Below are 22688 nucleotides of genomic sequence, written 5' to 3'. Positions count from 1 at the left end.
ACACAGAAAGAATATAATTAACTTCACGCGAAGGGCTGCCTTTGCACTCTTAAAGAGACCACACCATAATTCCATACATTATACATGAAGTGTGTGATAATAACAAGGAACAGAAATACTCAAGCTACCCTAATATAGAAATGCCATCTCATATTCCAATAAGAAGTGTATTTACACTTTCAAATTATTTTCACTTAATATATTAATTACACTGCATATTCAGCAACGTAAACCAAAAATCTGCTGGGCTGCAGCAGTGTGTGTGTGTGTGTGTGTGTGTGTGTGTGTGTGTGTGTATGTATATATATATATATATATATAAAGAACCAACTTGCCTAGCCCTGGGCCCTACACTCCTCATCGGGCAATGTAGGATTGGATGATGGATGGATATATACAGCTACTGCAAACTGACTTAGGACCTCCCCCCACAAGGTATTAAAAAACACAGAAGTCATTGTATATCACAATGTTTGTTCATGAAATACCATTCATTAATATGAAATCATGTTTCCCTTGTTTTTCAGGACCAATTGGATGCATTTTGGCATGGAATCACTTAGATCTCTAAAGTAATCTAAGGACATTTAATTGCACCAAACATCTGTCAGTTCCTACGTGTCAAGCATCCCTACGTGTCAAGTGGGGTTGGTGGAGGATTAGTGCCCCTCCCTGTAAAACAATTAACTCTAAGCCCTTGGCCACCCCATTTGGGATACATGGCATCTGGCAATGAATGAATGAATGAATCTGTCAGTTCAGTCTTGAGGCTGTCCAGATTGGGTGTCTTCTTCTCTGCCATGATTTTCTTCATCTTTGCCCAGCAGTTTTCTATCAGATTTAGATCCAGATTGTTGACAGGCCAGTCGAGGACCTCAATCCAACTATCCTGAAGCCCTTTTGTCACCTTTCTTGACTTGTGACACGGAGCTGAATCGTGCATGAAAAAGTCGTACCCATGAATTGCAAAAAAGTTTAACAAATGATCTTTCAGAACTTGAATGTACTGGCCACCATTCATCAAGTTCTTTGGAAGAAAGTAGAGGCCTTCCCTTCCCATTTCACCTAGGAAACACCTCCATACCATTACTGATAGTGGGTGCTTAACAGTTGGCACCATGTAAGCACGGTCATATCGACTACGGGAGGCAGGGCGACGAACCTTGGCATAACGAACCTGTAACACTTGAAATTTGCTTTCACCGGAAAACATAACTTCTCCACTCATCCGATATCCAGTGTGCATACTTCTTGGCAGGCTGATGCACTGCTTCTTCATGCGGTCAGTAAGAAGCAGTTTCTTGGCTGCGGTGCGGCTTGGCAAACCCAGCTCCTTCTGTAAGCAGTGGTGGATAGTTAATCCGACTATCCTGAAGCCCTTTTGTCACCTTTCTTGACTTGTGACATGGAGCTGAATCGTGCATGAAAAAGTCGTACCCATGAATTGCAAAAAAGTTTAACAAATGATCTTTCAGAACTTAAATGTACTGGCCACCATTCATCAAGTTCTTTGGAAGAAAGTAGAGGCCTCCCCTTCCCATTTCACCTAGGAAACACCTCCATTCCATTACTGATAGTGGGTGCTTAACAGTTGGCACCATGTAAGCACGGCCATATCGACTACGGGAGGCAGGGCGACAAACCTTGGCATAACGAACCTGGAACACTTGAAATTTGCTTTCACCGGAAAACATAACTTTTCTCCATTCATCTGATATCCAGTGTGCATACTTCTTGGCAGGCTGATGTGCTGCTTCTTCATGCGGTCAGTGAGAAGCGGTTTCTTGGCTGCGGTGCGGCTTGGCAAACCCAGCTCCTTCTGCAAGCAGTGTTGGATAGTTAGAACTGAGACGTCTTGTAACAGCTGGGGATGCATTTTCTTCAATTCTGCTGCTGTCAGTCAAGGATTCTTGATTATTTCCCTCTTCAGAAGCGTATCTGTACCTCTGGAAGTCGTCGTCTTTCTCACTGCCATGCTTGTGCTCTGGTACGACATAAGGTGGCAGGCCGCATGCTGCAGCAAGAATCTTCATCTATTTATCTATCTACTACCAGATGCCATAATCCCATAAGGGGTGGCCATTTGACTCCGAGTTATTTGTCTTACAGAGAGGGGCACTAACCCTCCACCAACCCACTTGTTGACACGTAGGGAGCACGTATGGTTTGGTTATCAGGAAACCATTTGGCTTGTCACTCAATGTAAAGCCACCTGTAAAGGAAAGAAAAGCAATAAGAAGTGACAGGAAAGATGGGAGAAATAGGAAGAGAGGAGGGCAGGCACAGAAAAAGAATGATAAAGGCCAAGGAAGAAGTAGGCAGCACTACATCAAGTGAGTGGATGATGGTCGCCACCACCTACCACTAAGTAACGTAATTTACAAATTATTCTTATCTTTTTCATTGTTGTACAGTCAACCAAAAAAGTATCACACACCTTGGGATCGATGGTTATGAAAATGGGAAAGTTTGGTAGACACACAAGAATCTATTTACATACTGCCTTAAGAAATACACCAGCCAATATGTGAAGTTCAGTGGCTTCGAGTCATAATAATTACCATGGACAATATCTGCACTTATAATTACAGGGTGATACATGTATCACAATGCTTTGTCTGTTTCAGAAAGGTATGTGTGATAAGATGGCCGAAACTTCTTTGGTTGACCGCACTTACAAATGTACAATATCAACATGAGACATCCGAGTGCTGGGATCCTTCCTTTGGTAGATTAGATGATTACTCCATTTCTTTTGGCTTTCTTCTTCTCCTCCTCTGTTGGCTGCGGCCTGCAACTCCAAGGCCGCCATCTACAGTACAGTACATCTGATGTTTAGCCTGCACTCTGATGGATGAAGGGCTTTTGAGGAATGTGCTGTGCGTTCCAAGGAGGCGTGCATTGACCTGTACATCTATGAACCCCTGACTAACAATTTTGGTAACACTAGTGAGGTTTCTGCACACCATAATGGAGCTTGCTTGTTGAAAGTGCAGCAGCCTTAACAATACAATCTTTTGCTTTTAACATTAGGCTGAACACAAGCTATGATGAGACACACACATCACTGCTTACACAACGTCCCGTCCTCAATGTTGGCATTGGACGCTTAGAATTCAAAACCTCTAATGCAGATTGCCCTCATATTTCTCTCCAGGCTTTCCTCCGTTGTCTGCAAGCATGTCCACCCCCTCTCAAGTCTAGCTTCATGATGGTCGAATTTGCGTGTCCAATACGTTCACAAATTGTGTCGATAGGGACATTATCCTGCCTCCATGCAATGACATGAACCCTCTCATCCCTTGAGCAGTACTTTCCAGGCATGACAACTCAATTCTAGGAAAATAACAGGGCAAACAGTAATGCATACGAAAAAAGAGGGAGATGCAAGCTCGAAGTGACGGGAACATACTCTCCCACTCTCGCTTCTGGGCAAGCACTGATGTGCTGAGCGTTTCACCACCTCCCGCCAACACCAGAGGAGTTGCCAGTTACTTTTTGCCCAAAAAAGCAATGACAGACAACTCTACCACAGCAATTCTGTGTGTAGGTCCTAAGTCAATTTGCGGTGGGTGTGTATATATAATAATATATGTATTTATTTTATATATATATATATATATATATATATATATATATATATACATATATATATATATACAAATATATATATATTAATCCCTCCAAGATCCGACGTAATAAAACCAAAGGCATGTCTAAGACTTGGGAAAAATGCCCCTGGACAGGTACATATAAACCCCAACCCAACCTAACTCTGAAAGCCACCTAAATAACTCACTACTGGATATGCACAGCACCTTTTTAAGACTCTATGCACACAAATAAAGGAAAGAAACCATGAAATAAATGAAAAGGAACTAGAGAATGAGAAATTAGAAATGAGTATGGAAAATATTTAGCAGCGTACAGGGTATTTACAACACGTCCGTGGCTGTCGAGAAGTATAACCTGCCTCCTCTATGGCTGTAACAATGGTGAAGGTGTACTTGAAGCATGTACAGTAATCCAGTGTTGTGCTGCACTTAATCCTTTGCACTCTGAATTATAATTGTTTAACAATGCATATTCTGTTCTTACTTGCGCCATGCTAGTTACAAAACTCCAGTGTTGCACTCTGCATTTAATCCTTTGCACTCTGAATACTAATTTCTTAACACTGCACAACACTGTAAATTCCCATGTGACATAGTGAGGAGGTATTCCAGTTTATTCACTGTTTATTCACAAAAAAGAGCATGTAGGCAGCCATGGCAACATGCGTGCAGTCACAAAGGTAGGTAGGCAGGAACTGGGGAGGATGCATGGGTGCTCTAGCAGATGTAGGAGGAACTACACACCAAAACACAGCTGTTCATCACTGCAGGGCACATTTAAAGTAGGGATGTACACTTTTTTTTTTTTTTGGTGTCCGAGGACCCGAACCCGAAATGTCTGGGACTTAGGCGTCCAGGTCTTAAAGGGATTTCTGTATATATATATATATATATATATATATATATATATATATATATATATATATATACAGTGCTCAACAGAAGTATGTGGTGACCGGTGCCCCCCCCAACAAAACAAACCTTTCAATTATGGAAAAAACATGTAAATAATGCATTATAATTACCTTTAATGGTTGGTAAGGTTGCAAGGTTTGGTGAATGAATTTGGGACAGTGTGTAGGAGGAGGAAGCTGGAAGTTATTGTAAACAAAAGTAAAGTTATGGTGTTTAAGAGGAATGAAGTCACAGAGTGTGCAGTGAGGTTGGATGGTGAGGATATGGAGAATGTGAGTGCATTCAAGTACTTGGGTAGTGTGATGAGTAAGGATGGAGATTTGGGGGATGAAGTACGTGAAAGGGTAAAGCAGGGAAGGAAGGTTGTTGGTACACTGAAAGCAGTGATGAGAAATAGGGAGGTGAGTATGGAAGTTAAGAAGTCACTGCATGATGGTATTGTGATCCCTACCCTGACGTATGGAAGCGAGGCGTGGACCTTGCAAGAGGGGAACAAGTCAAGAGTGAGAGCAGTGGAAATGAGTTACTTGAGAGGAGCATGTGGAGTGACGTGGAGGGACAGGTTGACGAATGAAGAAGTGAAGGAACGTTGTGGGGTAGATGTGGATGTGGTTGAGAAGATTAGGAGAAATTCACTGAGGTGGTTTGGACATGTGGAGAGAATGGAGAATGAAAGACTGACTAAGAGGGTGTATGTAGGTGAGGTGGAGGGAGGGAGAGGGAGGGGTAGACCGAGGATGAGGTGGAGGGATGGAGTTGAGAGGTATATGAGGGAGGGGTGGGTGAGTTGGGGGGAGGGTAGTCAAATGGTGGGTGACAGAGTGACTTGGAGGCGTTTTGTCTGCGGCCACCCATTGCGGGATTAGGGCGTCGGGCTATATATAGATAGATAGATAGAAGGTTTCCTTGGTGCCTCTTCACAGACCTGAGACATTGTGGAAGTGAAGGGGCCAGGTTCCTCAGGTGCTAGGGTGATATACTTGCCCAGGACTCACGAATGGCTGCTTCCAGCTTAGGCAGAGAGGTCACGTCCTTCCCTTGGAGATTTTTCTTTACGAGGTACCAGAGGTTTTCTATCGGGTTGAGGTCTGGGCTATTGCCTGGCCAGTCTTTCATGAAGGAGAACTCGCAGTCACGAAGCCAGTTGGTGACAGATTTGGCTTTATGAGCAGGTGCACTGTCCTGCTGAAACACTCGTGCACCTGTGAGCTCGAAGGACTCAGGTAAATGATCACAAAGCAGCTCCAGGTAAATGTCCTGATTCACTTTGCAGTTCCTGGGAAGCACAACAAGCTTCCCCAACCCCTTATCAGAGAAACAACCCCATACCATTAGTGAATGAGGGTGTTTAAATATGCTTGCCATGTAACGGGGGTCAAGCGTGTCACTACCTCTGCGCCGGTACATTCGCACTCCTCAATTACAGGTAACAGTCAACGTTGCCTCATCAGACCATAACACTGACAACCATTGCTCCTCACCCCAGGTAAGGTACTTGTTAGCAAAGGCAAGCCTACGAAGTCGCTGGTTACGTGTAAGAAAAGGCTTTCTCACAGGCCTGTGGTTTGTATAACCAAGTTTAAATCAATAATAAAAACATCAATAAATAAAATAAATAAAGACTGACTGGAAGAAGGGCGATAATTTATGGGAAAAGAAGGGAATAAAGAAAAAAAAAAAAGAAATCAGGACGTTTATATTCCAGATGGTCTTAGTGGTTACGTAATCCCTTTTCCATACCGATTTATTTTGGATATTACCTTTTAAATTTTTCCTATACGTTCCTTATATCTATTTGACACTGACCTGGTTTGAAAGAATACAGGTGATCATGATGTGTAATAAGAATAAATCGCTTCAGGACAGGTGTCACGAATTCTCCAGGGACACTTAAAATTCTTAGAGGCACTTACGATGGATATTCATGGACTCTTCGAGAAATAGTGTGCACTAAAACCTCGCCAAACACTTCTGGGTTCCTCTCCTTAACCCCTTAACTGCGGGGCGTCACTTTCGTGATACTTGGGAGCAAGGGATCATACCGCGGGGCGTCGCTTTTGTGATTCTGTGTTATTTTGAATTCACCCAGGCTTCCAAGTGGTGACTTGTGTCATCTATCAGTACTGCCAATGTCCAACACTAGTCAGCACTCCTAATCTCATCTGTACTCCCATCCATTGTTGACAATTTAGCCATTTCTCCCCGTTCTTGACTCCCCTCCCTACCCCCCCTCCATCACCCTATCCTCTCGCCTGCCCGGCCGTGCTACGCTAAGTAAATCTTCCCTGGAATTTTTCACTGATTTCATCCATTGAAATAAGCCCTATGCCCTATTCTTATACCAAATAATATATACAAGAAAGAAATAAGGTAAGTGAGAGTGCCATACACCTGGAATTGGCTAATTATCACCTGACAACACCTCACGTGCCCTCGTTCGCTAATTTTCGCTGTTTATTTCCCCTTGAAATATGCCGTATAATCTATTTTCGTAATAAATATACATATAAGGAGGGAAGGGAGAAGCCTACGTGATATTTACATTCACCTGGAACTACCTAATTTATAATGTATTGTCAAGATTTCCTGCCAATCATTTCACTGCTATATATTAGCTGCTGTCAAGAGGCTACGTTGGCAGTAATGCATTTCCCTAGGTAGGCCACCACCCCGGCCCACCCTTATCAGTTCACTCTCATCTTCCAGTGTGGAGGTACATCTGTTTGCTCTTGCTAACTTCAGGGACTTTTCACCCCCATGCAAAAGGGCCCTGTGACCTTTACCCCCTACTAAACCTCGTGTGGAAAGAGGTAAAGGGCTGACAATTGATAAAAGAGTGACTACAATCTTTCTATTGAGTAAAACAGTGCAAGTGGAACTGTAAATAATGTGTAAATAATGTGTAAACAGCAAGTGAAAGTAATGAATGTAAATATACGTGAACAGTGGAAAATAGTTTTATAAGTTACTTCATGTGACAGTGCATAACACAGTGTAAATAAAATAGAAATGTAAATAACATAAATAAAATAGAGAACGTAAATAGAAATGTAAATGAGTAGTGTTATAAGAATACGAGTATATACCCCAGGAGTAATGAAAGTGAAAGTTTCACTCTAGCATGTCTGAATACTATGAGTTATGAGAGTGAAGGTGAAAGTGACATTCACTCTCAATGCTAGTATACAGGACGAGAAAGTGAATGCTACGTATTTTACTGAAAGAAATTGAATCCCTACTGTGACAATAAACTAATACTACTGAAGGAAACTTATGGATAAAGACTGTAGATATATATATAAGTGTTATATAGTAATAGAAATATAAAGTGTGAGGGGTTTTATGAATAATAAATGACAGAATACCAACAGCGAACTAGCGCAAGTGGGAAGGTCATACGCGCTCGTAATTTTCATTGCTTTCACAGTGGTTTTTATTTGAAGTATGGATCCCAAACTACTTGATAATCATAGAGTAGTGTTTATAGTGTTAATATCTGGCTGTGGTAATCATGTTACGGGTTGTTGGGAAGTGTAAAGTGGAGACTTCGTTACTCAACTTCAGAGGTCTCCACAAGTCCTACGGTAATCGACAAAGGCTCAACAAACATCCCACGAGAAAGCTGAAGGTATGTGCCATATGCATATGTAATTTTAATATTCTAGGACTAATAACTGATTTTTGGCAACTATTTTTTGAGAGTCTGTCGGAGCCCGAATAACCCCGCTGGAGATGCAAAACATTGGGAAACATGCCCGGGGTGTAAGGGTTAATTCTCCTTGCAGTCACACGAGGATTAAACTCCACTGCACGTTTGAGCACATTAACAGACCTCGGGGAAATTTTCCTGGGCCTACCAGACCGTGGTTTCTTTGTAGGAATGTCACCACTGTTTTCCACTCTGTAATGGACACACCACCTCCGCACTGTCGACTGAGCCACACCAACCAAATCACTAATTTCCGTCATGGGGTGGCCTGCCTCCTTTAGAGCAATGATCTGTGATATTATTTCACTAGACAATTCACGGGTAGGAGCCATATTAAAGTAGCGAAAGCCAAAACACTGCGGTTCACTAGGTAATAAATGGCACAACAAGAGAGGGAGGAGTGGCCGGGTTCCCCTCTCTCTCGCAGCCCGCAGGCAACTGAGGCACCACCAAACCTGAGGCACCACCCAACCAGTGCGCACTAGGGCCTCACGCTGCCGTGATGTCATGTTAAACCCAAAACTTCTGGCTAAATTTTTTCTCCCAATAAAGGGTGATTCTTTTCTCGCCAAAAGTATTGGGCGCCTTGACATAGATGCCCACTACTTTTGTCGAGCACTGTAAATATATATATAAATACATATATACATATATATATATATATATAGATAGACAGATATATATATATATATATATATATATATATATATATATATAGATATATATATATATATATATATATATATACATAACATATATATATATATATATACACACACACTCAATCCTCATAAACCGCGGCAATTTGGGTCTTGACCACTGCCGCGGTTTACAAAATCCGCGGTTTATAAATAATAACTCTTATGTGAAAAATTAATTAGGGTCTGGACTTTGACCAACCACCCCGCCAAAGCACCTTATCTACACCTATCTAGGCACCATCAAACACAAACATACAAATTTAGGAATATTCAGTGCATGTATTTAATAGAAATATGCAATGTTAAGGGATTTCACCTTAATCCTATGATGATATTGCTTAAGTGAATAGAGTGGGGTGGTGTTGGGAAGAACTTAGAACCTCTCAGCACTTGTTCTTCCCAAACTCTTTCGCCAGCTTTGAAAACTTTTCTCCCTTCTCAACACGACAAATGAGCTCCAAACGTTGACTGTACGACAACGGCAGCTGCTTCTTGATGCCATAGTGCTTACAGCGCTTCTTCGGGGGTTCGGGAGGGTCCATGGAAGGTAGGAGGTGGTGGGAAAGTGCACAAAAAAAGGCAGGTAGCTCTCGTACCACACGGCGATGCTCTGTACTGTGCAGGTTGGCAGGCAGAACAACAACAACATGGTGGCATTAGTATGCACACTTGCCACCAGGGATGGGTGGTGATTGGTTGTTGGGTCGTGGCTATCAAATTGAATGCCGCAGTTTATGATTCTCCTCAGAAAAGGCCCACTTCGGTGCCTAGATCCGCGATTTTTGTGACTTAACAGCGATTCAAGGGTGCCAGCAGTCTGACAGCCACTTTGCTGCGGTTTACGAATCCGTGGTTTATAAACACGCAGTTTACGAGGATTGAGTGTATATATATTTACACACATATACATATATAAATATATGTATGTACGTATACTTATACATATACAGCTACCGTAAACTGACTTAGGACCTCCCCCACAAGGTAAAAAAAAAAAAAAAAAAAAAAAATCACAGTATATCACAGTGTTTGTTCATGAAATGCTGTTCATTAATATGGAATCATGTTTCCCTTGTTTTTCAGGACCAGTTGGATGCGTTATGGCATGGGATCACTTAGATCTCTAAAGTAATCTAAGGACACTTCTTTGCACCAAACATTTGTCAGTTCAGTCTTGACATTGTCCAGATTGAGTGTCTTCTTCTCTGCTATGATTTTCTTCATCTTTGCCCAGCAGTTTTCTATCGGATTTAGGTCCGGACTGTTGCCAGGCCAGTCAAGGACCTCAATCCAATTATCCTGAAGCCCTTCTGTCACCTTTCTTGACTTGTGACATGGAGCTGAATTGTGCATGAAAAAGTCACACCCATGAATAGTAAAAAAGTTTAACAAATGATCTTTCAGAACTTGAATGTACTGGCCACAATTCCTTATCAAGTTCTTAGGAAGAAAGTAAAGGCCTCCCCTTCCCATTTCACCTAAGAAACACCCCCGTATCATTACTGATTGTGGGTGCTTAACAGTCGGCACTGTGTAAGCAGGTTCATATCGACTACAGGAAGCAGGGCAACGAACCTTGGCAGAACGCACCCGGAACACTTGGAATGTGTTTTCATCGGAAAACATAACTTTTCTCCACTCATCTGATGTCCAGTGAGCATACTTCTTGGCAAACTGAATGCACTGCTTTTTCATGCGGTAAGTTGAGAAATGGTTTCTTGGCTGCAGTGCAGCTTGACAAACCCAGCTCCTTCTGCAAGTGGTGTTGGATAGTTAGAATTGATATGTCTTGTCACAGCTGGGGAAGCATTCATTTCAATTCTGCTGCTGTCAGTTGAGGATTCTTGATTACTTCCCTCTTCAGAAGCGTATCTGTACCTATAGAAGTTGTCCTCTTCTTTCCACCGCCATGCTTGTGCTCTGGTATGACATCAGGTGGCAGGCAGCGCACTGCAGCAAGAAAATTCATGACAGTCGACTTTGCGCGTCCAGTACATTCACAGATCGCGCTGATAAGGACATTATCCTGCCTACATGCAATGATATGGACCCTCTCATCCCTTGAGCAGTACTTTCCAGGCATGACAACTCGACTCCAGGAAAATAACAGGGCAAACAGTAATCCATAAGAAAAAAAGAAAGAGATGCAAGCTCGAAACGATGGGAACATATACTCCCACTCTTGCTTCTTGGCAAGCACTGACGTGCTGAGTCTTTCATCTCCTTCCGCCAACACCAGAGGAGTTGCCAGTTACTTCTTGCTCAAAAATTCACTTGGTAGAGGTGGAAACACAAAGCAAATACAGACAACTCTCCCATACCAATTCTGTGTAAATATATCCCTTACAGGATTAAGGCATCTGGCAATAGACAGGTAGATAGACATACATATATATATATATATATATATAATCTCTCTCATCTCATCAGCCGTTTGAATGTCCACTGCTGGGCCAGCCTATCCCAACCGAAGTGGGGACAATACAGCCAATGTATCTCTACCAAGTGGCTTAGGCTGTCTGGTAGAGATTGTATGTAGCATGATAAGTGCTTGTAAGTGTAACTGTAGTGTTGGAGTGGCTTTGGATGTGTGTATAGTCTGTGAACCAAATGTAATTGGCCCACACAAGCCAACTGGGTGCAACCATACTTGATAGTAGGCAACACTGGTTCAACCACAGCACTCCATGTGTCCACCAACGCAGTAAGTGGTCAGAAGAATGCTCCCAAAGTATATTACCCTAGTGGGGCGCGAACCCTTGTTCTTCAGTGTATGAAAACGCACACTTTACCACTGTACCACAGAGGCTCCATATATATATATATATATATATATATATATATATATACACAGTACCCTCATGTCCAAGACGGTAATTTTTGCCTGAGGGTCCCATCTTGGATGAAAAAGATCTTGGACCAACACAAAACCTTATAGAAAAAATTAATATTGTTACAAAATCTTCGAAAAGTGACCCTAAAAACATCAACCTACACCTATTTTGGCACCAAAACAAATTTCCCCACCTTGAAAGTTTGTGTTTCTGAACCTATCTCCAGGTTAGTAGCTCAATTACCTCCAGCTTAGTAACATGAGGTAGCTGTCGGTACTTTAAGGGGTTAGCAGACGGTTTCCTAGGCATGGTTACGTAAGGAGAGGCAGTAACCTAGGAGCAAACGCTGAGTGCAACACGTGGTAAATGTGTCCATGATGCTCTGGTGAGAGACAAAAGCAAGCCCTGCTTGCTCATCACGTGACCAGATGCCAATATTTTATTGGACAACATCTCAACCACATCACTCTCCCGGGAGCGGGAACGGTGCTGGACCAGGTGAGACCGTCATAGCTGTATTCTCCTCGGATTTGGGCCATTATGAACCATTGGTTCCATATTGGATGTGTGCAACCGTATTATAGCAATATATATACAGTATGTATATACCTGTACATATATATATATATATACTGTATATATATACAGTACCCTCGAGTCCAACACGCGTTTGTCCAGCACGATTCGCATCCAGCACGGAGAGCAAAAAATTGGTACATTTTAATACGATTTAATTACTGTAACATGGGTGCATTAGCATAACACAGACGGAGCTCCGAGAAGTGGGTGAAATCCGCAGAGTTCGCCTCTAGCACGATCAATCCCGGTCCAACACGGTCATACTGGACATTTCCGTGATGCTGACAGCCAATCAGAACTTCTGATCAAGTAGCCTCCCTCGCCCGCTATCATGACGTGACCGTGATGTCGTCCAATTAAAAACGCTTCTGCTCTCACGTGATGTTTTGTTTAAATTTCTCCTGCCACAGTGCCACTCAGTCACATAATTCACATTGAACGGTGCTTTTTTCTCGATGAATTTTCTGCCCTTGCTACAGCATTTTACTCTGCTCACGATGCCTAGGAAGCCTTCTGAGAACCCCAAGAAGCGGCGGCACCTCCCTCAGGCCACCAAGCTAGAAATCATTGAGAAGAAGAAGAAAGGGGAGAGGAATGTGGACATCGCCAAGGACTACGATGTGAATGAAGCCAGCCTGAGGACCATAATAAAAAACCAAGACAAGATCCTGGCGGCAGTGAAGGCTTACGGAGTGCTAGGACAGGCAGAAGCAGGCCCTTCCATGGATATGGACAAGGATAGTGATTCTAAGTGTGATTTCGAAGGACTTATGAGGGAGGTTGAGGAAGAGCAGCAGCCAATACCCACTAGTGATGCCAGCAGCCATCTTCTGGGGCCCCAGTAGGACTACCTATAGCCTCAGATACCACCTTCCATTCCCAGCAAGCTCACCAACACTATCCTAAAAGGTTGGTTATCATTCATAGTACAGTACCATTTATTATAACTACAGTAGTACCAATATATGTATAGGTATACAGTAGATATTTAAGGTGGCTTTTCCTAGGGTTGCCGACATAATTCATTTTTCCCCATAAGCTCTGTTGTTTGTCCAACACGTTTTTGGTCCAACATGGGACCTGTGCATGACAATATTACCATGTTGGACACGAGGGTACTGTATATATATATATATATATATATATATATATATATATATATATATATAGTAAGCTCATCCCCAACGCATGGGTTTCGTTCCTAACGTGGCGTATTCAGCACGAAACCGCGTAAGTTTTAACTACTACTTATTTTGCTCCCTAGATCTCCTAAATGTGGTCTTTTGCTGTTATCTGCCATTGGTAATCAATATAAAGCACTTTATGTGGTTAGAAGGTTTATTTAATGTTATAACTTACAAATACAGTACTGCACAGCAAAACTTCAACATACAAATACCTAAACACAAGGCAACATTCCGATGCCGAAACCAGTCGGCGTCAGAATGTTGCCTTGTGTTTACGTATTTGTATGTCAAAGTTTTGCTGTGCAGTACTGTATTTGTAAGTTATAACATTAAATAAACCTTCTAACCACTTAAAGTGCTTCATATTGATTATCAATGGCAGATAACAGCAAAAGACCACGTTTAGGGAGTCTAGGGAGCAAAATGGTTTCTGGACTATTCGCTGTCAAGCCAGTTTGGCGTCACAACAATAACAAGACAACACAGACTTTGGTGGATCCCCCTGAATTATAGTTATTAAAGTATTGATTAATTAATAATAAGTATATTTATAAAAGTATTGATTAAATAATAAATTTATAGAATGACGGGGAATCATACAGGCTGCGAATTGTCCTGATGGGGAATTGTTCATGTTTTGACAGGGAATTGACATGATGGCGAATTGTCTTAGAACCTACTGATCGTGTGTAATCTATTACTGGTTACAAGGCTTTATTTAATGCTTTAACTTTCTTTAAGTGCTTTAACTTACGAGTGCATACCAGAATAGTAAATATTTAACTTACAAATACAGTACTGTGGAAAAGCAGTATGGCAAATATTTAACAAACAAATAAAAAAGGTAATATTCTGACGCCTATCAGAAAACTGGTTATAAGACTTTATTCCTTGCTTGAATGTTATTTAATAATACTTTAACTTGCACATATACTTACCAGAACAGTACTGTAAATATTTAACTTACAAATACAGCACTGAGGAAAAGCAGTACAGCGAATAACATCACGTGATCAAAACAAACCGTGCGTGCTGAGCTGATGTTCGAGGATTTGGCCTATCAAAGGCCTCTCTTGCGTAAATATATAGTTTTCGTAATGGTTCTTTAATCTTACATTATCTTATACATATCCCAGCACTAACTGTGTATAATTGCGAGCGCGTTCGGTGAGAACGTGTTCCGGGCGAGTTTACTGTACTGTGTATATATTATATATATATATATATATATATATATATATATATATATATGCAAGAGTTTATAGAGGTTGGGGGAGTGGGCTTTCTGACCACTACTTGGTGGTGGCCAGAATCAAGGTCCAATTAGAATGGAGAAATAGAAGAAGGGAAAGACGAGAGGAAGGAGTAGTTGCAAGGAGAGTGGAAAGGTTACAAGAGGATGAGAAAATGGCAGAGTATAAGAGAGAAGTGGAGGAACGATTGTGCAAATATGAATTGGAGCAGATGGGAGACGTGGAAGGTGTGTGTAGCATATTTACAGAAGAAATATGTGCAGCATGTGATGTGGTGTGTGGAAGGAAGAGAAGACGGAGGGGGGTGCAAGGAACAGCGTGGTGGACTGAAGAGGTGAAACAGGCTGTGGCACAAAAGAAGAAAGCATACAATGAATGGATGAGAAATAGGGGCGTGGAAGAAGTTGAGAGGCGGAAGAGAGAGTTATATGTAGAAAGAAAGAGAGAGGTGAAAAGATTAGTAAGAGAGAGTAAGAAGAGAGTGGATGAGGAATTTGGTAGGAATTTGAGTGTAAAGTGAAGGGACTGTAAGAAAATGTTCTGGAAAGAGGTGAAAACAGTAAGACAGGGTGGAAGTGAAGTTAGCAGGGGAGTGAAAGATAAAAATGGTAGATTACTAGTGGAGAAGGGAGAAAAAGTGAGCAGATGGAGAGAACACTTTAAGGAATTGTTGAACGTAGAGGATGGAAGTAATGCGAGTATAAGTGGCTGGGGAATGGCTGGGAGAAGGAGGGAGGTGAGAAGACAGGAAGAAATCAGTAAGATAGAAGTTGTGGAAGCAATGAAGAAAGTTAAATCTGGGAAAGCCCCAGGAATTGATGGAGTGTGTGGTGAAATGCTGAAGCATGGGGGAGAGATAGTAGTAGAATGGATGTGGAAGATGTGCAGATTAGCCTGGGAGGAGGGTAGAGTCCCGGAGGATTGGAAGTCAGGTATAATTATTCCCTTGTACAAAGGAAAAGGGGAAAAAGAAGTGTGTGGTAATCATAGGGGCATTCGTCTTCTTAGTATAATAGGAAAAGTGTATGGTAGGATACTTATTGACAGAGTTAGAGAAAGAACAGAGAAATTAGTTGGAGAAGAACAGGGAGGCTTTAGGAAGGGAAGAGGTTGTGTAGATCAGATATTCATTCTTAGATCTTTAGTGGAAAAGTTTCTAGAGAAGGGAAAGAAGTTGTATGCGACTTTCATGGATTTGGAGAAAGCATATGACAGGGTGGATAGACAAGGATTGTGGAAAGTGTTAAGAATATATGGAGTAGATGGGAAGTTGTTGAATGATGTGAAGAGTATGTACGATGGTGCGAAGGCTGCAGTGCGTGTGGATGGTGAACTAAGTGAATTTTTCTCTTTGAAAGTTGGGTTGAAACAGGGATGTGTCATGTCTCCATGGTTGTTCAATCTGTACATGGATGGGGTAATAAAAGAGGTACAAGGTAGGGTAGTGGATGTTGGAGTGGCCCTGGTGAGAGAGGATAGTGTTTGGAAACTCCCTGTACTGTTGTTTGAAGATGATACTGTGTTGTTCAGTGAAGACGAAGGGGAGCTGCAAGGCTTGGTGGATGAGTTTGGGAGAGTGTGTAAGAAACGGAATCTGAAGGTGAATGTAGGGAAGAGTAAAGTGATGGTCTTTGAGAGATGTGAAGTCAGTGAATGTACAGCGAGGTTGGATGGTGAGGAATTGGAAAATGTGAGTACGTTTAAATACTTGGGTAGTGTGATGAGTAAGGATGGAGGTTTGGAGGGTGAAGTGCTTGAAAGGGTACAGCAGGGAACAAAGGTTGCTGGTTCTTTGGAAGCAGTGACAAGAAACAGGGAAGTGAGCATGGAAGTGAAAAAGTTACTACATGACAGTATTGTGATACCAACTCTAACGTACGGAAGTGAAGCTTGGACGTTGTTGGAAGGACACAAGTCAAGAGTGAGAGCAGTGGAAATGAGTTATTTAAGAGGAGCCTGTGGAGTCACATGGAGAGATAGGCTGACGAATGAGGATATAAAGGAACGTTGTGGTGTTGATGTGGATGTGATAGGGAGCGTTATGAGGAACACACTGAGGTGGTTTGGCCATGTGGAGAGGATGGAGGATGAAAGACTGACGAGGAGAGTGTATGTGAGTGAGGTGGAGGGGGGAAGAGGGAGGGGGAGGCCGAGGATGAGATGGAGAGATGGGGTGGAGAGGTATATGAGAGAGGGGGGTGTGAGTTGGGAGCAGGGTAGTGAAATGGCGGGGGACAGGGCGACTTGGAGGCGATTTGTTTGTGGCCACCCCAAACGGGACTGAGGCGTCTGGCAATAGACAGATAGATATATATATATATACAGTAGGCTCGCACAGTGCGCGAGAGATTGGGCGATCCACAACCTCGCGCACTGGGAATTCGTGCACTGAGAATACATAATCTTATGGGAAAAATTACATATGGGCAGTACCCCCTAATACTTGGACATTTTTTGGCCCTTAGAGACATAAAAAAGGTCAAATTTTAAAGACATTCTACTACATATATAGCTGCAATAACAAAAATATGGGCAGTCACCTTAACAACAGTAGACAACTGTTCACATTTTCGGCAATTTCCTTCATCTCTTCTTGCTTGTTTGTTTCATTCCTCATCTTGTTATGGACGTATTGGCAGTATAACAACTTGATATTCACGAAATAAACATCATTATTATAGAAACTGGGTATCTATTCTAACTTAATGTTACTGCCGAAAAAGTTATTATTGAAGCTGTTATTGGCGATATCTTATTGCAGACTCCTCTTGAGCACCTTCCCCATGAGCCGCTAGATCACTATTGGCGCGTTGTGTGGGGGGGGGTCGCGTACTGATGGAAAATGGCGTTTTTAAGCCACTTCTTGCCTCTACCTCATGTTTTGTGGGGTAAACTCGCACATTCAAGGTTTTTCGTTATGATTTCTGGTCACTCGCGCACAATGCGATTCGCGCACTGTGATGACGCTCACTGGGCGAGCCTACTGTATATATATATATATATATATATATACACACATACAGTATATATGTATATATATATATATATATTTTTTTTTAATGCGAGGAAGAAGGAACCAAAGGCCATGAGCCCGCAATAACAGTTCCCTCCAAGAGAAAAACAAAATACAAGAGAGAGCCAAATTCAAGATCCATTCATTTCGAGATGCCTGGACACACTGCGTTTGAAAGACTGGAGATTTTAGGCAGCAGGAAATACAGACAGAGGAAGACAGTTCCAGAGTTGACCTGTTGCATAAATGAAGGACTGGGAGTAATGGTTAACTCTTGCATTAGAGAGCTGGACAGAAAAGGGATGAGAGTTTGCTGCTAGACGGGTGCTACACACCTGTTGTAGAGGTGGAGGAATGCATGCAGACAGTTCAGAGGAGCAGTGACCATTAAAGCAGCAATAGAAAAGAGATAAAGATGCAACAGTACGGCGAAGAGACAGAGGTTGAAGAGAGTCAGTAAGAGGAGGAGAGTTAATGAGACGAAAAGCCTTTGATTCCACCCTATTGAGAAGAGCTATATGTGGGGAGCCTCCCCACACAAGAGAGTTGTACTCCACACAGGGGTGGATCAAACCCCTGTATAGAGTCAACAATTGTGCAGGGGTAAAGAAAGAACAGACTTGGCTTAGCACACCCATATATATATATATATATATATATATATATATCTATCTACCTATCTATCTATATATCTATCTATCTATCTATCTATCTATATATATATATATATACACTCAAACCTTAAGTACCGCGGGCAATAGGTACTGGACAAGGACCGTGGTACTCAAATCCGCGTCACTCAGACAATATGTTTACATATATAATGGTACAATGTGTTCTGGCAACTTTCCAAAACTCACTTTAACCCCTTCTTACTACCTAACCCCACGTAAATTACCCCCACTTGCATCCACCATCAGGTAAAACATTGAAAGAGATATAACTGTTGTAATAAAAAACATCAATGGTATTTAAAATAGCATTAACAAAAACAGAAGTTAGGCTAGGTATCCTTTTGTTGATACGTAGATCCCAGGTATTTTCCTCCCACCCCCGAACCCCAATGTTGTTGTCAAAGTTTTGCCTTCTCTCATATCATGTGGGTTTCAGGAGAGACCTTAGGCCATATGGTTAGATGAAAATTTATGGGTCTGGCAGTTTTAGGGGACGAAATAGAACGAAAATTTGTGCTAACCAGAAAAAATTACTTTCATCCGTGTGTTCTCGTAAGCTAGCGTTCAGTTTCACATTTTTCGTTTGATATCGCGTTTCCCAACACATTTCTGACAGAAAAAGCATATAGCTAAACTGCTCAATTAGTCCGAAATGTGTTGGGAAGAGCAATACCTAACGAAGAATGTGAAACACAACGCTAACTCAGAACACATGGATGAAAGAGTACCTTTTTTCTGGTTTGCAAACATTTTCCCTCCATTTCGTTCCCTAAAACAGCCAGACCCGTAAATTTTAGACTAACTATATGGCCTAAAGTCTCTCCCAAAGGCCACATGATACTTAAGGCGAAATTAACATTGGGGTTGGGGGACAGGACGAAAATACCGGGGAGCTACATATCAACAAAAGGGTACCCAGCGGAGGTGGCATTGACACAGTCCAACTTCTGTTTTTGTTAATGCTACTTTTAATACCACTGATGTTTTTAATTACAACAGTTATATCTCTTTTAGTGTTTTACCAGATGGTGCATATAGGTGGAGGTAAAGTACGTGGGGTAAGGCGGTAAGAAGGGGTAAAAGTGAGAGTTTGCTTCTCTGACGCTCCACATAACGTCCTAAAAGCTTCTCAGTCAGTTTCAGGACAACATACAAACTTTCACAGCTGCCAGATTTGCATCACTTCCTATGCACGATCTTTATCTTCTCCCGGTCCTTCCAAATCGTTATGATGGTGCTTTCTTTATACTATGCTTTTTTTTTTTTTTTTTTTTTTTTTTTTTTTTTTTTTTGCCATTTCAGTAAATGTATGCTTTACTTAAAGCAGTGGAAGGACCTTACCAATTCAGTTCATATTTCTCCAGTTTGTTTTCTGTATTTTTCTGACTATTTTCAGGGTGGTAAATTACCTTTTCCTGCTGAAAAGTTTCCCACTTTTTATCATCACATTCCTTAAGCCATAATAGGATTGTCTTGACGTACTCAAAGGTGGTTTTCGTCTCTCAACTTCCCAACTGGATGCTACGTTAGGTTAGGTTAAATTATACGATATAATTAAGCTAGGTTAGGTCAAGTTTAAGCATTAAGGTTAGGACAGGCCCTAATTTCGCTGTAACCCTGACGTGCCAAACAAGTTGACAGTGAACACAGCTTAAAACAACGGAGGAAACAGATTTAGCATGAAACGTTTATTTACCACCGAGAAGTAATCTGACAAACGTAAGACTAACAGGAAGAAGAAGAACGAAGAATGTGGAACTGAATGCTCACTTACAGGAGCACATGGATGGATGTATTATTATTATTATTTTTTTTTTAAGTATTAGCTAACATTTTCGTTCAGTTTCGTCTCCTAAAACTCGAAACCCATATGACTGTGAGGTAGAGTCTGTGAGACGCGAGAAAGGATATGACAGCCGTATGCTCAGTCGGTCTTAAATGTGTTGGGAAGCACGAAACCAAACGAAAAATGTGGACCTGAACACTAACAAGAACACATAGAGTCATAGACGAAAGTATTTTTTTCTAATTAACAAACATTTTCGTTCCATTTCATCCCCTAAAACTGCGAAACTCATTATGAGTGTGGGGTAGAACTAGGTGAGGCATGAGAAAGGATTGATAACCGTATGCTCAGTTAGTTGGAAATGTGTTGGGAAGCAAGAAATCGAACGAAGAATAAGGAACTGAATACTAACTTACGAGAACACATGGATGAAAGAGTAACTCTTCCTCTAAATAGCAAACATTTTCGTTCCATTTCATCCCTTATAACTGCAAAATCCATGATAAGTGTGGGTAAGAACTAGGTGAGGCATGAGAAAGGACTGATAACCATATGCCCAGTTGGTCCAAAATGTGCTGGGAAGAATGAAATCAAATGAAGAATGTGGAACTGAACTCTAACTTACGAGAACGCATGGACTTTTTATTTTTTTCCTGATTAGCATGCATTGTCGTTCCATTTTGTCACCTGAAATTCCGAAACCCATAAATTTCATCAAACCTTTCAGCCATGAGTATGCTCAGGAAGCATATTTCCATTTTGTATGCGTATTCATAAAAACCACCAGGAACCCTCAGCCAGGAACAACGCTCGCCCAGTCGTTTCAAAACTAACCATAGGTTTTTCACGAAAATATGCTCACTGTGCTTCCCAGGCAAAATTTCAGTGACTTTAACGTATCCCTTCTCACTAGGGCTGTTTGGCTGAGGTGGCTGGCTGTGTTACTGAGATAAATACCCATACAGAATGGAAATATGTGCCCAGGAAATGCACCCAGAGTTTAGAGGATGACGTCATAGGCGCGACTTTCAAATTTTGTCCTAAGGCCAGCTGACTTTCCGCGTGAGCTCGAGTTTTTCCGCGTGTTCCCATGACTTGTCTAATTATGCTGACCGCGTTAAAACAAAAACGTGTTACTCAAGCACGTCTTACTCAAGGATTGAGTGTATATAATATATATATATATATATATATATATATATATCTCTAGATAGTTAGATAGATAGATGAGAAGACAGGAAGAAATCAGTAGGATAGAAGTTGTGGATGCAATGAAGAAAGTTAAATCGGGGAAAGCCCCAGGAATTGATGGAGTGTGTGGTGAAATGCTGAAGCATGGGGGAGAGATAGTAGTAGAATGGATGTGGAAGATGTGCAGATTGGCCTGGGAGGAAGGTAGAGTCCCGGAGGATTGGAAGTCAGGTATAATTATTCCCTTGTACAAAGGAAAAGGAGAAAAAGAAGTGTGTGGTAATCATAGGGGCATTCGTCTTCTTAGTATAATAGGAAAAGTGTATGGTAGGATACTAATAGACAGAGTTAGAGAAAGAACAGAGAAATTAGTTGGAGAAGAACAGGGAGGCTTTAGGAAGGGAAGAGGTTGTGTAGATCAGATATTCATTCTTACATCTTTAGTGGAAAAGTTTCTAGAGAAGGGAAAGAAGTTGTATGCGGCTTTCATAGATTTGGAGAAAGCATATGACAGGGTGGATAGACAAGGATTGTGGAAAGTGTTAAGAATATATGGAGTAGATGGGAAGTTGTTGAATGCTGTGAAGAGTGTGTATGATGGTGCGAAGGCTGCAGTGCGTGTGGATGGTGAACTAAGTGAATTTTTCTCTTTGAAAGTTGGGTTGAAACAGGGATGTGTCATGTCTCCATGGTTGTTCAATCTGTACATGGATGGGGTAATAAAAGAGGTACAAGGTAGGGTAGTGGATGTTGGAGTGGCCCTGGTGAGAGAGGATAGTGTTTGGAAACTCCCTGTACTGTTGTTTGCAGATGATACTGTGTTGTTGAGTGAAGACGAAGGGGAGCTGCAAGGCTTGGTGGATGAGTTTGGGAGAGTGTGTAAGAAACGGAACCTAAAGGTGAATGTAGGGAAGAGTAAAGTGATGGTCTTTGAGAGAGGTGAAGTTAGTGAATGTACAGCGAGGTTGGATGGTGAGGAATTGGAAAATGTGAGTACGTTTAAGTATTTGGGTAGTGTGATGAGTAAGGATGGAGGTTTGGAGGGTGAAGTGCTTGAAAGGGTACAGCAGGGAAGAAAGGTTGCTGGTTCCTTGAAAGCAGTGATAAGAAACAGGGAAGTGAGCATGGAAGTGAAAAAGTTACTACATGACAGTATTGTGATACCAACTCAAACGTACGGAAGTGAAGCTTGGACATTGTTGGAAGGACACAAGTCAAGAGTGAGAGCAGTG

The 22688-nt window shown here is 41.7% G+C and overlaps 1 protein-coding gene across 1 annotated transcript in view; it reads right to left on the bottom strand.

The window, feature by feature from the left end:
* The window catches only part of LOC145414371 (muscle calcium channel subunit alpha-1-like), a 1622725-nt gene that overhangs the window by 890176 nt on the left and 709861 nt on the right, over nucleotides 1–22688 (bottom strand). The gene's annotated exons all lie outside the window — the stretch shown is intronic.

The sequence above is a fragment of the Coenobita brevimanus genome, chromosome 99 (assembly GCF_032717465.1).
Source record: "Coenobita brevimanus isolate Jiangsu-jjx chromosome 99, ASM3271746v2, whole genome shotgun sequence".
In the NCBI taxonomy this organism is placed as follows: domain Eukaryota; kingdom Metazoa; phylum Arthropoda; class Malacostraca; order Decapoda; family Coenobitidae; genus Coenobita; species Coenobita brevimanus.
Note: the sequence above shows the minus strand (reverse complement) of the source record. Positions and strands in the feature narration are given on the sequence as shown.